We start from the raw sequence: 17573 nt of genomic DNA, 5'->3' as shown, positions 1-17573 counted from the left end.
ATATATTATTATATCATATTTATGTATACACATACTGTATTTCTGAACCCGCTGACTAAATAAAAATGTTCATAATATATGTAGAACCATGCTGATATGAAACAGCACAGTTTAATAAAGCCCATCTTTATCCCTTCATTTACCTAAAAGTAAACACATACGCACACACACACATACACACAAATTCATAAATCATATGATGATTATTTTACATCATGTTTTCCTCAAATGTTTGTCTGTAAACACACAATGTTGTGTGTGTATGTGTGTGTGTGTGTTTTCAGTGGGAGGTCTGTTTCTTAAACACAACACAATCACTAACATTCATAACAGGCTGATTAAAGCCTCACATCCACTCTGCTGCTGCTGTTTATTCTTTACTGTTAAGTTAAATATTCATTATACCCACAAAAAGCATAATTCAACATCTCTACAATCACAGCAGGCAACAATCATTCTGTAAAAACCCACAATTTGTCTCTATGTGTCATTATTTCACATACAGTTCCATTTTATTTTGAAAAACAACTCTTTATCTCCATCCTGTTGCCTGTCGGAGCCTCGGGCTTTGTGCGATTGTGTGAAACGTGCATCACTGTTTGTAAATTGATAAATGATTCACAGCAGGATGATCACAGCACACGCAGCAGGATCATCAGCAGATTTCTGACTGTGGAGTGAAGCCTATATGAACGTTACCCTCTTCTAAAGCCTCGGGGTTCACATGCTGCCTCTCTGACAGCAGGGTTCAGCACTGTTGTGTTAATATTGATGTGTTTACATTGTGCATGTGAAAGTTTAAGTGGTGGTGTCTGTTTTCTCTCAAACTTATAGTTTTCCTTTGCTGCAGCAGGCATCAGCTTCTTCAGCTCCTGCAGTGAAATATGTGTTGTCACTCATCATAAAGACATTTACACTGACATTTACTTGCATGCAAAAAAGTGAATGTAAAATATTTGTAAAAGTACATTTGTAATTGTAAATGTAATTTATTATATTTATAAATTGTAAATTGTAAATGTAATTTATTATATTGGTAAATGTAATTTGTAAATGTAAATGACTTGAATATATATATTTTATATTATATATTGTGTGTATATATGTTTCCTGCCTTGTTTTACATTTATATTTACATCCATTCATGTGGCCGAAACTTTAATCATAGTGATGTACAAATGTATTTACGGCTTCCTGTTCCATGTGAGTCCACACATACAAATTGAGAAGCACTTTCACAACTCTTCACACACATTTGTAAATAATACTGCGACAATAACCTGACAGAGATTTTCAGGTTAATAGATTTGTTATTAAAAAAAGTGCCATATGATGAGTGGAAGGGGCTTTTCTGAACATCTTGAATCTGGCACATATATCACAATGGAAATAAAAGGAAATGACAAGTTGTTGATTGCACTCTTTTTAATTATCTGTGCAACTGCAGCGATTATGTTGTGATGATCATATTGTGCTCAGGAGGTGTCGTCCTGATATCAGTCCAGTGCTGTGGGGTTGTATTTGTTTGTCTGCGCTGCTTCATTATTTTCTCCTTGAGGCAACAACAATAATGAGTCCTGAAGTTTCTGAATTACAGCAAACACAGTTTCCAACCCTTCACCCTGGGGCATGCAAACACACACGCACACACATTATTGTGAATATCAGGGCGACAATGATGCCTGCTCCTCCATGCTTGCTGATTCCCCGGTGAGTCCTATGTAAATATTGACGAGTCGACGCCTGCAGTCATGCTGCGGTGCAGGAGCTGTCAGCTTTTATGTTTCATTTCCTTTGACATATGTTGATGAACGACAAGATGGAAGAGGTACTGCAAAAGGTGACACGTCTCGCAGGTAAATTTTATCCTGTGATGAAACCTGTCGAGTTAGTTTACAGCTCTGTAGTAGCCTCTGTTCATTGTCTTTTACCTGAAGTGCAGCTCTGCAGGTCACCACACCTGCCTGTCAGAAACTGTGTTTTTATCCCCAACATGGCAACGCAGCAGTGGACCTGCAGTGCAGATGGCTGAGTTGTTTTAGAGGCAGAAACTGGAATACTCTCCAGCATGTGAAGAGTTAAACTCCCGTTTTGTGAGTGGAAACACAAACACAGTGTGAAGGTCGTCTTTTTTGCATGGTAGAGGAAGATTCAGATCACTGAGAGCAGCAGAATCTCACTGTATAAATACTGTTAGAGGAGAAATCCTGCATTTAAAATTCTACTTTTGTTGATGTATAAAATTGTTGCAACAAGAATACACATAAAGCATCAAAACAAACATTACTTCTTAGTCACTACGGCTGTCAGATAGAGTTAGTGCAGTAGAAGTGTAACCTTAGACACCGCTCTAAGACTGAGGATCTTAAATGAGACGGTCTGGCCTACACAACATCCCGAGCTCAGCCCGCCATTACTGTTGCGTTGGAAAGTGCAGCTCCTGTCGCTGCGGTGCTGTTGCTCCGTTAGCGGCTGAACTGAGCTGGAACCCTGTGGCTCTCTGTGGTGGTGTTTGCTGCCAAATTATTTTTATCACCGCTGTGCAATGAATCTTTGGATACGTTGGGCCATGAAGGGTCCACCTGCTGGAGCCTTTGTTGCCCAGGAAAAGGACAACACATTTGAAAAGTGAAGCCAGAGCCTTAAAGCTGCGTTTTATCCACTCACCATCAGGGGGCGACTGGCTGTAAAAAGAAGTCTGATTGTGTTGACAGGCATCGACAGGTATTGATGACAAAATGACCACAATGTGATGCACAACAAGACACAAAACGAGACACAAAACAACACATGGCTACAAAAAGACAAAAAAAAAAGCAGTATTAAGAAATGAGACACAGAGCAGCTACAAACAGAGAGCAGGACTCACACCCTGATCCCGTCCGTGATTTAGGCAACAAAAGCACTTTGGTTCCAGTCGGGGAAAGATCCTGGTTTTGGTTTTATTTGAATCCGGAGCCACAGCACAACAGCAACAACAGGTTTAACACATCACGGATTCATTACATTACAAAGAACACACACATTTCCTCATTGTAACAGTTGCAAATTAGTATAAATGTAATTTGTATTAGACAAGCTTGTTTACAAAATACATAACTTTATTGTTTTTATGCACATTTTTGCAGTGAGCAGCTCATTATGGATTTAAATAAATTGTGCACATTGTTTTTAATCAGTTTGAACTGTGGCCACAACAATAAAAATAAAAGTGGAAAAACAGCAAACTGTCACTTTCTCAAACACGGAACCGTAACGAGTTCCTTCTTACAGTAAAAGTAAGAACATTTTCCCAGATGTTATTTTTCATCCCGCCACCTTTTACAGCGCCGGTGTGGAGACGTGATGCTGCCACCAACAGCGCAGAGAGGCGTCAGTCTCCGAGATGATTAAATAAAGACTGTTTGGTAATTTATTCCAAAGTGTTGTGGTGGAACATATGTCGTGAGAAAAATGCTGTTTCTCCTGAGGAGGCCTTTTGTTACCGACTCATTAATATACTTTAAAAATAACTAAATCAGCTGCGAGTCTGAGCTGAAACCCTCGGAAGAGAAAAATGATGTTGACAAATGATTTCTTTATGAGCCTTTATACCATGTTAGTGAAATAAAAAGACATTTCTCTCTGCTGTTGACCTCAGTGTGAGTCACTCTGGCTGAACGAGACACCTGAATGATAATTACTCTGTACTGTGTTTATGATTTAGTCACCTGGACATTTTAATCTCTTTACTGGATTGGACAGTGAAGAGAGAGGAGGCGCCTGCTGCAGAGGGTCCAGCTGCTGGGGGTCAAACCAGGGACTTGCTGCTCAGGTGCTTCCACCTTTGACCTTTGTGGTGTGCAACATAAACCATATTGTGATTATTTTGTTGTTGTGATATGTGATTTCAGTTGGAATGGTTGTTTTTTAATTTCATTTTCACTGAAAAAAAAATTGTCTTGTACCAAACAATCATGTTCCCTTTAATCTGGAGAAGATGACCTGTAGCACCACAACACTTGGTGCTAACGATGCACAACAACGTGACATATTTTACCTTTATTTAAAAAGTAAATAAAGGTAAAATATGTCACGTTGGCCATATTACAATAATACTTTGATTAATTGTGCAGCACTACTTGAAAACATCACATATAAACCACTGGGCCACTCGCTGACAGTTTCAGTAGTAATTGTTTTTGGGCGTACTATTATTACTTGACAGGACAGTGTAGACAGACAGGAAATGTGGGGACAGAGAGACAGGGATTGTCAAACCAGGGACTCGTCTGCACAGAGAATATATGCCTCTGTGGTCTGAGCCCTCACCATTCGGCGATCGCGTCACCCAGCCCACAGGCCACTCTCTGGGACGTGATGGGGGACAGAGGGTTTGCATCAGGACCCTGAGGCTCTGGAACCCAAGGAAATCAGATTGCCTGATTTTGTGACCTCTTCTGAAAACTTTATCTGAGAGCTTTTCCTGGTTTATTTTCCCCTGAAGTGTTTCATTTCTCTTAAACTTGCTCCTTTAATACAGATTTAAATCACCTGTCCCCAAACCGACTCTTTATTGGCTCAGGAGGTTTTTCACTTTAACAAACAAAACCAAAAAGCTGGTGGAGCGTCTGCTGCCTCCATGATGAGGTGGGTGTTGTGGGTCAGTCCTGCAGAGCCAAGTGGACTGTACCAAGTTCATCCTTAGTACAGACGGGTGTGTGTGTGTGTGTGTGTGTGTGTGTGAGTGCAGTTTCAGCAGTGAGCCGAGGAGGGCACTGTCACATCAGACAAACAGGAAACAAATAAGATGTTTATTAGGAGATAGTTCATTTACACACACACACACACACACACACACACACACACATACACACACACAAGCTCCCAAGTGGCCAAGTAAACAGCACATTGTGTGTATGTGCATCAACCTGTGTGTGTGGCGCTGTAACACAACGTGTCATGAATCTGTGGCTGCCCCGATCAATCAGCTGTGCATGTGACAGAATCTAAAGCTCTGTGATTGGATGTTTGTGGGTGAAATGCATCTTGGGAGTCGTAGTCTCTCCTTGGGTTTTCTGTTTATGCTACATCCAGATATTTGTTCCTCTTTCGTTCTGATGCCTGAACCAGAGAAGTTTCACATTGATGAACAGATGAGGCAGAGGAGGAAGACGAGCGACAGTGGCTCCTGATTGGATGGAACAATCACAACATTCTTCCTGTGACTGAGAAAACACACACATGGCGCCTGAATGATGCCACGTGTTTGTGTGTGTGTTTTTAATATTTAGTGAAAGCGAGGTACAGTTTTGGGAAATGTGAAAGTAATTAAGACAAACTGCGACATGCGGGAGGCGTGACCTGTGACCTGCAGACTGACACGTTTCGCTTTCCTGCGGCGCGTCCCAGGCCCCTCCCGCCGCTGCCCTCCGACTACTGTTGTACCTCGCCATGCGTCCGCGTCGGCAAACTTCCCCTCAAAACATTTGCACAACAACATACAACAACGACACCAAGTTTACTGGGAAGAGACGGCGGCTTTTTAGCACTTTGCCGCGCCGCACACACCCCACAGTGACGGGGATAGCACCCATGGAGGGAGGAAGGGCTGTAAAAATGTATCGACGGGTGGTGGGTGTCAAATCTGTCAGAGTGTGTGTGTGTGTGTGTGTGTGTGTGTGTGAATGAAGCTTTAGTGGTGTATGAGTGTGAATGAACAGTGTGTGTTCATGTTGCTACAATGGTGTGAATAACTGAAAGCAACTGAGTGATGTGTGTGTGTGAGTGTGTGTGTGAGTGTGTGAGGTGTTGCAGGAAGTCTGATCATTCTGAGCATGCTCACTGCAGCGCAGCAGACAGCCACCATGTTGGAGGAGACAGAGAAGCCACTCTGCTTTTTTTTTTTTTTTAACGAGATGATTTGTTGAACAGGTTGTGTAACATGATGTTGTGTTGTGTGTATTTCAGTCCATTAAACTGTGTTTTTCTTGTGTGGTGGAAATGAAATATGTTAATGACACTCAGGACGACATTTTGACCCTGGTGAAACAGTTGTAGACGGGGAGGGTGGGGTGGGGGTGGGGGGGGGTGGGGGGGGGGGGCATTCAGACCAGAGTTTTAGCTCCCTACAAAAAATAATCTCCGTCCACACTAACACACATGAAAACACATATCACATGACCATTCCACACAATGAGCATGTGCATGCCTGTGTAAACAGGAAGCAGTTGGTTGCTTAGTTGCAGAAAACACTATGAACGAGGCGAAAGGTAAGACCAGATATTTCTTTGCTTGGACCGACAACGGCTGAGGGTAACACATCAGTGTGATGTCAAACAGACTGGGAGTGACTGCCACCCCTGACTTTTTAAACTAAAACAGGTCCAGCAGAGGTTCCAGAAGTCTCTGTTTTTGGGGCTTGAAAACTCAGAGGTAGTGTGGACACCAGGAGTAAACGTAGCAGACGTGATGCGTTTTAAACTTTCAGCCTGATTCTTCTGGTTTCCTCACTGTCACTGCTCTGAGGCTCATAGCTGTGACTCTCAGTCAGTGTGTTTTCACACCAGAGCCAGGGTCCCGGACAGAGCTGCCAGTTTCAGGCCCCTCAGAGTCTGTGGACCCACAGATGGACCCAGAGAGACCAGGCTGTCTCTGCATTGAGCTGTTAATGTCACAGTGTGGCTCACACGTTACATCCAGTTACTATGGAGCTTTAGTCGAGACAGCTCAGTAACTTAAACTGATTGGCTGCCTGTCTTATTGACTGGTTGACTGACTGATACATTGACTGACTGTGTGTTGATTTGCTGTCTAATTGGTTGTTTGTCTTTTGTAGGTTTTCAGGTGTTTAATTGGCTGTTTGATTTGATCAGATGATTGGCAGAGCAGCTGTTTTATTGGTCAATATATTCTTTGTCAGTTTGATTTGGTTGGTCGGCTGTTTTAATGAGCTGCTTAATTCACATACTTACTGTTTGTAGGGTTCTCCATCTCAGTAAAGACGGACCAGTATTGGTTCCAGGGTCAGACTGGGAAAGAAATTCAGCCTTGGACTGATCCACTGTGACTGGCTGCAGGAATGACACTGATGGAGCAGGTAAAGACACTGATGGAGCCGCTTACTGCACTGTGTCATCTCACCTGTGGGCAGTGCCTAAGTGTTTATGAACATGTAGAGGAGGCTCATGCGTGCACTTCCAGGCCTCTGCACCAGTGTTTCCATTTCCACCTCTCAATATCTGAAACCTTTTAACCTTTGACAGTCAGGAAGGAGCATAAACCTCATGTAGGAGTAAATTAAACCACTAGACAACATCATTGGTCACAGATATCAAATGTCTTTACATATCACACATTATGTTGTTTAATCTGCTCCAGCTGACCCAGCCTGGAACAGACCCAGTCCAAATCGGCCCCATCAGTCATCACGACCAAATCTCGTCCCTGCCATGAAACATTTTCCAGTCTAATTGCTTCCACTGAGCTCTTGTGTGTGAAGTTATTTTTGGTCTGCAGACAGGAGCTGAGCAGGTCAGGCTTGGAGTGGGAGCACTTCCTGAAAGCAGACTGCTGACTCACCTCATATCAAAGTATGATTCAGCCACACAGCACAGTCGCCTGACGCTGCTCACACACTCAGATCAGGGATGTGTTCAGGAGCATCCTTCAGACTGACTTCAGATGTCATCCACCTGGACATTAAACTGCCTTGTTTTTCAGTGTTGTTGACTTCAGTCCATTAAATCTCTTTGATTATGTTTAAGGAAATATTCATGGTGTTCATGGTTGAGAAAAGAAAGCGTTCACTGTTGCTAGGAGACCAGACCAGAAGTGAACATTGTTCTGCGTTATCAAAGTAATGTTCTCTCACTCAACCATCCATGCTGGTCGCTTGTACTGTAGGTCACAGAGCGTCTGTGCAGGTTCAACTCAAGACAGGGATCTGAACATCCACTTGTAGGCTACACTCCCTGGTCAGTCTATTAACGTGGGCAGATCTGACTGAGCCACTCAACCCCCTACCAGACTGTGAAGGTGATAAATAGTTGGGTTTGAGTATCTGAGCCTCTGTATGAGTTCACTGTTCACAGCTACATAGAAATGAAAAATGACCACAAAGAGACACACAACAACTCAAACAACCACAAAATGACCACAAAGAGACAAGCTTTTTCATTGTCTCTATGCAGGAGGGGTGGGGGGCCTTTTACATGTCTGTGTCAGGGGCCCATTGCCTTATAATTTGTCCATGGCTGGAGGCTAGTTGGGGACACAAATAGCAGCTATTTCTTGATATTATCTCATACTAGAATATGTAAAGATAATCATTTTTCAGTGGACAGTGAGTGTAGCTTGTTCTGCAGCTTCAGCACCATGATGGGTCATTTATGCACATTTACATAGTGACTGTCTCTTTCTTGTTTCTCATGAACTTGGGCTCACAAGGCAGGTTTGCACCGGGCTCATCGTTTACATACTCAGTTGTAATTGACTGTTATTTCCTCCTGTCTGTTTCCATGCAGTTGTTCTTAAAGTTGAAATAGGTCATTAAAGTTATGTTTTCAGTTGTGTTGTTTTGTATTGTAGATTATTAGTGAGAAGTTGAAGGTGACGATCAGCTTTATCTCCACGTTATGTAGATGAGTTGAGTAGAAAACAGGAAATCAGAACAAGCCTGTCGCCAGTATTAACATCAGGTTGTCGTCTGCATAATGTTGTACTTTTCACAACTTTGCCACATTGTGTGGCTGTATGACTTTTGACCCACTGAGTAGAGAGTAAGTGGCACCAACATCTTGTTACATCTTCAGCAATTGAGTTTTGAAGTGTGAAGAGTTTTTGTGGTGGAAAAAACAACATTAATGTGATTCTGACTCGACCACAACAGGTCGTTGTTTGAGCAGCGCTGCCTTGTTTCCGGTGTGGACTCTATCTTCTCTGCTGACAAATAAAGTTCTCCCGTCATGAAGTTTACTGCCAAAGCATCATCTGCTATGACTCATCACCATCGTACTGTTTTAACAAACGCTTCTATAAATAAGGACGATTACTACACTCCACATTCTCAGCCTGGGCGGATCTACAGGGAGCTGAACCCTGGCAGAGTGAATCACTGCAACCAAACGCTGAGAGGAAAAACAAGAGGAGGGATCTGTCTGATACAGATGAAGATTTTAGAGGTCTGTGTGTAACTGAGAGATACAGCAGTAAGATTATTATATCCCACACTCACGGTTGTTAGCTCCTGTGATGGGATTATTGCTGGATGTCACATCCTCTCTACCAGGCTGAAAATTTAATCTTTACTGGAGCGGATCACTTCCTCCAGGTTAATCTGTCTTCATACAGGATGTGGATTAATCCTGAAGGTGATCTGGAGATGATTTCTTGAATCAAGCTGAGGCCTGACTCATAAAAATACCTCAGACTGAACTGAAGCATGTGGTTCTAAATTTGCATGTTTTAAAGCCTGTGTCGCTTATCTACAACTTTTTTACTCTCGCACGTCCGTACGCCTTGTTGCGTGTCACACCTGGATGATCACCATCGAGATGCTGAGGTGTGCTGGGGTCTATAGAAAACAATATTTATTATCATTTTATTAATATAAATAGTCTAAATAAAATTTGGGCAGCACAGAGTCATGAGCAGCTGATGAAGTTTACACCACATCAGCTCTTATGGTTTTGCAGTTACATGATGACAACAAGAATAATTAGTTATTGGAGCTTTATCAGCAGCTGTTTGTTCTTTTCTTTTTGTCTGTCAACATCATCCAAGCACTGACCTATTGACCTGACACACACACACACACACACACACACACACACACACACACATGAACCATATGCCACGATTCTGGCATCATTCCTGGTAATAAATGGCAATAAATGGAGGCGAGGTTGAAGCGTGGGAGGCTGACAGAAGTGTGTCTTTTGTATGTGTCTGCATACATACATATATATGTGTGTGTGTGTGTGTCTTTTTTTGTGTGTGTACATGTGTGTGTCTCCTAGCAACCAATACATTTCACTCTCTGTGTTGAGCTGACAGAGCAACAGCGCTCTGAGGACTCTGTTCTTAGATGCAACAGGTGTGTGTCATAAAGACAGACAGAGAGATTGAGAGATAACATCTCCTCCATCCTTGCTGTCATATTTTTGGTCATTTTTCCATCAGCGTTTTTGTGTCTCTGACGTCCTTGTTCTTGATCCTGTCTACAAAGCTCTGATTGGCCTCATTGTTTCTTTAATGGGGGAAACAGCCAATTAGGGCCAATCAGAGGTGTGGTGATGCCACACTACAGGAGAGGTCAGGAGGTCACCACCAGCTTCTTCATCTTCATCATCTCATTGTATTAGATGATCTGTCTTGTTTCTCGATTACTGAGTCTAAACTGGATCAGGAAAACTTTGTCATCATATCGATTATCAGCGAGCACGTTTCTCATTTCACCTGTTCATCCTTCAACATGTGGTTTGAGGTTTATTTATCCATCCAGATCAGGGCTGTAGCTTCTCTTATGTGTTGGTAGGTAAGCTCATTCTTAAAGCTGATCCCATTTGTAGCCTTTGATTAGTTTCGGGCCAATAATATCAATAACTTTCAGGTAGATGTCCACGTGTTTGTGATTATAAAGCAGGTCTAGGTTCTATATTAATACTGTGAAAGTATCAAAGCCTCAGTCCACAGAGAAATGCACACAGCCTGTATTCAGACACTGAGCCTTAAACCAGCCGTCAGGACTTCTGCAACTTTGTGATGTCACAACAAAGCAGTCACCGCCCTCAGCCACGCCTCAAGCCCCGCCCACCTGGACCCACCATCCAACCTTACAGGATTTGGTTTCTCTGAGTGTTTACCTGAAATCTGCTGCATTTTTATTGGATCACTCAGAAAACAGTCAGCCAATCATAAGAGAGGCTCAGATCCTCTCCTCTGATTGGCTGACTGACCTGTTGTTACTGGAGCTCCAGAGAGAAGCCTGAGAGAGGAGATGTAAAACTAGTACGAATATGGAGCTTTAAAGAAAATAAAATCACAAATTCTCCACCAACATTCAGTGTAGGCAAAGAGAAAAATAAATGTTTGTTTAAGGTTTATAATTTTCTAATATTTTCCTGGAGTTTCCTTGAAAAATCCAAGTGTAATCTGGTGTTAATGTCTGAGAAGGTTGGTGGAGTTTAGTTGAGTTTAAACAGGTTTTTACTTTCACAGAAGCAGCTTCATTAAATTGTCTTAGGCCAAAGCTTTTGTTTTTAAGAGGATATTTTTGAAATGTAAGGATTTTTAATTTCCAATTAAATGCCACAAATAAATGAATGAATTAACTCAGTAAAATAAAATAAATCAGAATCACTTTTTCCTCTAGAAAGTCTGCACTTTATTCCCAGTACCAGATCTCCGTGCCTGGCCAGTCTTCCCAGTCCCTCCATGTGGAGGTGGAACTCCAGTCTCCAGTCTGACTGCAGATGAAAGCAGCTCTGCCTCAGCTGCTGTGCATCTCTCCGTCGTCCATCCGTCAGTCCAGGAGGCTTCCCTCTCTCCTCTCCTCCCGCCTCCTCCTCCTCCTCTCCAGCCACTGTTGACGTCCATGGCTCTGTCACCCGCATCACCGGTCTCCACGCTGCTCTCTGGTCCAGTCATGTAGTCACTGTGGCTCTGTGTGAATTCTCCCTGTGTTCAGCTTCCCTCTGTTTGTCTTCTCGCGGCTCCTCTGCGCCTCCGCTCTTAGTTTTCTTGTAGTTTTTTCTGCTTGTTTTTTGCGCTTCTCTGACGCTTTGGGGAGTTCTCGCGCGTCCGAGCCTCCGGCACCTCTCCACGGCTGAAACCCCTCTGGCTGCACCGCCTGGACCCGCCGTTAATTTCCCTATTCAATCACCGGCTCGGTCATTTTCGTCGTCGTGACTCCTAATTGTTTCTTGGCAGGGCTGGAAAGCACCTGGGAGAAGACTCACATGAGTGCGCCTCCGCTGATCCGTGCGCCCAGCCCGCTCCCGTTCTCAGGGGGGACAAATAACACCAGCACCGGCGCCGGGGGAGGAGGAGGAGGAGGTGGCGGCGGAGGTGGAGGCGGGGGAGGAGGTGGCGGTGTGATCTCCTTCCACATCCAGATAGGTCTGAGCCGGGAGCCGGTGCTGCTGGACGCCGCAGAGCTCAGCCTCAGTCAGGTCCGGGAGGTGGCGTGCTCCATCGTGGACCAGAAGGTAACCGAGAGTGTAAACCAAGTCCGGGTCAGACCCTCTGAGTCCTGCAGAAGTTCTCATACTGAGCCACAAGTAGAAGTAGAAGAACTCACTCACTGTAGGGAAGTTTTCAGCTTTATATGGCGCAACCTGTTTTTCTCACCTTGACAGGTCATCATTGTGTGTTGGTTTGGTCGAATCTGATCTAAGAACAGTTCAGTGTTCAGTGTGAACATACAAACAGAACAGAGTCAGAATAAAATCAGATGATTAGAAAAACTCATTAAAAACTTTGATTGAAACAAAGATTGAATGTTTGGTTGAATCAGCTGTTCTGAGAGAGGGTACAGCTGCGTACTGCCAGCAGCAGATACCTTTGTGCATGTGTGTAGCTTCTATACTAAGACCTGGCTCATATGAAGTGAACGAAGCTGTGACAGAAACCAGGAGCTGAACCTGCAACCTGCAGAAACACAACACTGACATATCGCCTCCTTGTTGAACTTGTGAACAAACAGTCGCTCATTTGCACATCCAGCAGCTGCAGAGCGACCTGGTGATTCATGTGCTGTGGTGTTCGAGTCCAGCTGATGAATCTGAGTCCAGCGTCCCCTCTCTTCAGCTTCTGACAGCTGTTTCTCTGAGAACAGCTGCTGCAGCAGAAGTTGTGTCTGGACAGATGAAGTCAGTGTGCAGCTCTGTGAGGCCACAGGAGCTGCAGGGTCAGCTGATTATTCTCTGCAGGTTCAACACTTTTTTCACATGGCCATTGTTACTATAAAAATACTGACTTCAGCCACATTAAGGTCCCTGTCATGTCAGCTGATGTTGTGCATCAGTGGTTTTATTTCCAGACTATTATTGTTGGTAGAAATAAAAAAAAAATCAAAAAAATAGGTCAGTGGTTTCCAACCTGTGGGCTGGGGCCCACTGGGTGACCGTGAAGGTATTGTAAGTGGACCAATAAATCAATTGTTCTGCAGAACAGTTGTGTTGAAAAGATGTAATTATAGAAATAAAACCTATAAATAAATGTTAATGTTTCAAAACAAAATGATTGTTCCGGGGTCACCAACACTTTTCAGATTTTTAAGCGGGACACTTGAAAATCTGAAAAAGGTGGAAAAGGTTGGGAACCACTGTTCTTTTTACCAGCGTTCAAATGTTGAAATGGTTGTCATGGAGATGGCTGAGTTGTCGTCATGTGACTAGAAGCTTTGTAGTTAGACCTGATGGTTCTGGACTCCAGCCTCGTTCTGTCAGTCCGGTCACAGCGACAGTGACCGACGCTGTGTGTTATGTGTGTGTGTGTGTGTGTTTGTGTGTGTATGTGTGTTTGTGTGTGTGTGTGTGTGTGTGTGTATGTGTGAGTGAGTGTATGTGTGTGTTTGTGTGTGTGTGTGAGTGTGTTTGTGTGTGTGTGTATGTGTGCGTATGTATGTGTGAGTGAGTGTATGTGTGTGTTTGTGTGTGTGTGTGTGTGTGTGTGTATGTGTGAGTGTGTGTGTGTTTGTGTGTGTGTGTGTGTGTGTGTGTGGTTCCCTCTGCTGGTTCTCCTCAGGCTCTGATGCTGTTGAGGCTCAGTGCTCATTTACTGCTGTCGTCATGAATCTTTGTCTCTGAAGCTGTGAAATCTTTCTCTTCTTCTTCTCTTTGTATCCAGTGAGCTTGTTCATAAATTGGCATCATTTTACTTGAACTGAGGGAAAAATGTCTTAAATATGGCGACAAAAATGTTGGCTAACAAATAAATGATTTATCTAATTCTTCATTTAACAGACTTGATCCATGACTAAGACAGAGTCAATATTGTTGGTGTGTTTCTGCTCCAGTAAAGTTTAACCTCTGATCCTGTGGTCAGCAGCAGAGCCGATGGACTGACGTTTCTTTTGTTTTTTAATTGAGAAACTTTTCTTCTACATTCGTAAATAACTGATTTTATTACACTGGACTCATAACTCTCTGTTTATGATTAGCTGACAAATAAAGACAAAGACAAAGCAGGTGTTAGAGGATAAAAACCAACCAGTTGTTTTTATCGAATGCTTATAATGATTTATTCAGCATTAATAAACCCATTTTTACAACATATAAATCCTCTATATAGAGGTGTCTCTTCAGCAGGGCCAGACCTTTAAACACAAGTGTCGCTGACTGACTGAGTGATGAAGTTTCCCCATTGGTTGATACTCTTTCAAAGGGATTTGGTGCAAACAAGCAGTGCTGACAACTTGGCGCCTTTGTTGACGACTTTTTCTGACTTCACATCCTGTTGAAGCGAGTCGCCAGTCAGTGAGCGCGAGGTCGGCCTTCCCCTCCGCAGACGCACCTCTCTGTGCTGACCACATGGCGGCTGACGAGAATGAGCCTCGAACTTTCTCTCCGATCATTTTACAGTTAATATAACTGAGTGTTTGTCTTTAATGATGTGTTTGGTGACTTCTGTTATAAAATTAGGATTTCAGCCATAAGTTTTAATCTTTGTAGAAAGCGATGACAAATGATCAGTTCTGAGTTCACTGCAGTGCAACACATCACTACCATTTGTTAGAATCATTTACAGTATCAAAAGGAACCAACGCTCGCTGACATGACCGGTAGACGAGACGTGAAATCATCTGGTGAAGTCGCATGTAACCTGAACTCTGGACTCCCTCAAAAAAAATTGTTGTAAATAACTTTATTCTGTGGCCTGTAGATTTTATCAAAGTGTATCCTGGCCAATAAAAAGCTGATTTAACATGTCAGGTTTCTATTAAAAATTTATTTAACCTCCCAAACGCTGGTACCTGCCATCATTGACGTGCCGATTGTGATCCAGAGTGAGTGCGCTCTCCGTGACTGTCAGTGCCACAGGTTTCCAGCTGTTTACATCAAATTGTAAACCACTTAGATGGGACCAGAATTAAAAGTCAGCCTCCAGAACATGTTGGGACATGTTGTAAAGGATATTGTTCACGTTAAGAAAACGTCCACAGCTGGAAACCACAGCATGACGTTTTCCATCATGACAGGACTTGTAACAGACATTAGGTATATATGTGTTTGTGTGTTAGACAGAGAGAGGCAGGAATAGTCAATAACATGTATGGATAATGTGCAGAGCTGCAGGCGACGCCATCTATAGTAACAGTCACTACTGGATCAGACACGACTTTAACCTTTGTGACCTGCTGGACTCTCATGTGGCTCCAGCTTCTACAGCTCAGAAAATACAAAAGGTTATTTTAAAATCTAGGGAAACTAGTTTGCACTCCAGCTGGTGACCTTTGACCTTTGACCACCAAAATCTAATCAGTTCATTGTGGAGTCGAGGTGATGTTTGTGAAGGCTTTTCTCAGATATCAGGTTTATGAGAATGGGACATGAATAAGGACAACCTGAAGATGTAATACGAAACATGTCTGTGCTACTTCAAGTCTTATTAGAATAAACAGCTACATCGCAGCATGAAAAGGGTTAATGACAAGGTGCTCAGAAGACCACCCCCCACAGGGATGTAGCCTCTGAATGGACGAGACCTCACAGCTACCATAGTCGCGGCTCCTGTCGCCTAGCAACTGTGACAACAGGTAACCTTTTTTCACAAAAAGGTTTTTAGGCCTTTGGTTTTAGCAGTTGTACCGTTAGCTGTTGAACTGAGCCCGGTACTCAGGCTCTCTGCCGGTGTTGTTTGCTTTCATTATTGCAATGAATCTTGGGATATGTCGGGCACCTGTTGGAGCCTTTGAATGGGATGGTCTGGTCTCGCTGCTGTGACACCTTTTCTTCAAATGCAGCCGCTGAACTGGGACAGAGCTGGAGTACGATCTAGTGTAGAGAACAGAAATACACAAACACAAACTGTCACAAACGTCAGTCATTGATGAGAAAAGTTTAAAAGTTAAACCGTCACTGAGGGCAAAGTTCTGGACCTGTCAGTCCAAGACTTCTATCTTTGGGAAAGTAGTTTTGGAAGATCAGCTCCTCTGATGAGGCCGACCTTTTCACAGCCAGAGAACTGGAGGGAGGTTGATGGTCCAAATGGTCCAAATGGTTCTGATGGTTATTTTTAGCCTCCACCAAACAGCTTGGGTGAATTATCCCGTCTGTCTGGACTGAAGTAGAGTCAACCCTGGTTGTCACGTAGTCCAGGAACACGGCAGATTGTGATCAGATGTGTGACCTGCCTGGCACAGATGTGTATCCAGCACGAGTGTAAACTAAAGTATATGAGAGCGATAGCAGCGCTAATCAAAGCTAACTGGTGGTGAGCAGCGATTGTCGGGCTGGAAAGACAAAGGGGCTGATGGAGCTTTGGCGTCCAATAAAAGCACATTCATGCCCTTCAACAGAGAGTCAGTGTGTGGGTATCTGCGTTGGCTCCGGGCGTGTCTGACAGCGCCAAACATGGCCCCGGTCAACCTGTGTAGAGTCAGCACCCCTGGTCATCAGAGCAGATTCAGCCCAGGATGTATCTGTTACTGATGTGCCCACAAAGAACATTCTGTCTCATCTGTGAAGCCTTGTTCATGTTTCCAGCTACAGGCCGGGTTCAGTAAGCCCCGGCGTCAGCTCAGAGTCCAAGTTCCAGCAAGACCACAACACGAAACTGATCCACGATGACTGGAAACACCAGTTAATAAAGTTCAAGGCTACAACACACAGATCAGCTCAAAATCAAACACCAGTCACCATTAAATTACATTGAAATGATAAAAATCATTAAATTTATTTATACAGAACTTTTCAACACAAAATTACAAAGTGCTTTAGGTGTTTGAACCATGATTAAAACATCTCAGGACATTAAATCAATTCAATTAACAATATCACTAAAATAAACTAAAGTAAAATAACCAACAACAATATAAACATATATAAACAGCAATAATAACAATAATAAAACTGAACTTTTTTTTAACTTTAAAGATGCTACAGGGGCCAGGTCTCCTTTGAGATGCTCCTCACTGTGGAGCCTGACTCGCAGGTCTTTGGCTGATCGGAGGTTCAAGGTGCAGCTGCAGACAAACATACGAGCACATTTCTCTGACGGCCTGCGGTGTGTTGAGCAGTATCTCCCTCCATGCCTGAAGTGCACAGTGCTGGAGATCGGCTGCGGTGTTAGACAGCGTGGTGAGTCACTCTCAAATGAGAATTCAGATAGTTCAGCCTCTGGTCGCTCGCTCTGCAGAGGTTTGTCTGTTTCTCTGGTTTTAGCTTCATGAACTGAACTGAAAAACACACACACACACAAACACACACACACACACACACAGAGGAACTGGGCCAGGATCAAGATGGGATTGAGACAGAATGGATCCAGATCAGGATCAGGATTGAGATAGACTCAGGGATGAAACTGGGATTCAGATGGATTGGATCAGGACTTCAGGGTCTGGTTAGGTTCCAGCCAGGACTGATACA

At 43.4% G+C, this 17573-nt stretch overlaps 1 protein-coding gene across 1 annotated transcript in view; it reads left to right on the top strand.

Annotated features, from left to right (window-relative positions):
• The first annotated feature begins 12037 nt into the window (after positions 1–12037).
• Positions 12038–17573, top strand: part of prkd1 (protein kinase D1) — a 39087-nt gene continuing 33551 nt past the window's right edge. The window contains exon 1 of the mRNA XM_071498507.1: positions 12038–12188. The gene's annotated coding sequence lies outside the window, so the exon portion shown is untranslated. The remainder of the gene's footprint in view (positions 12189–17573) is intronic.

The sequence above is a fragment of the Trachinotus anak genome, unplaced genomic scaffold (assembly GCF_046630095.1).
Source record: "Trachinotus anak isolate AG129_WGS33_773 ecotype Australia unplaced genomic scaffold, CSIRO_AGI_Tana_v1 ptg000015l, whole genome shotgun sequence".
Taxonomy (NCBI): Eukaryota; Metazoa; Chordata; class Actinopteri; order Carangiformes; family Carangidae; genus Trachinotus; species Trachinotus anak.
Note: the sequence above shows the minus strand (reverse complement) of the source record. Positions and strands in the feature narration are given on the sequence as shown.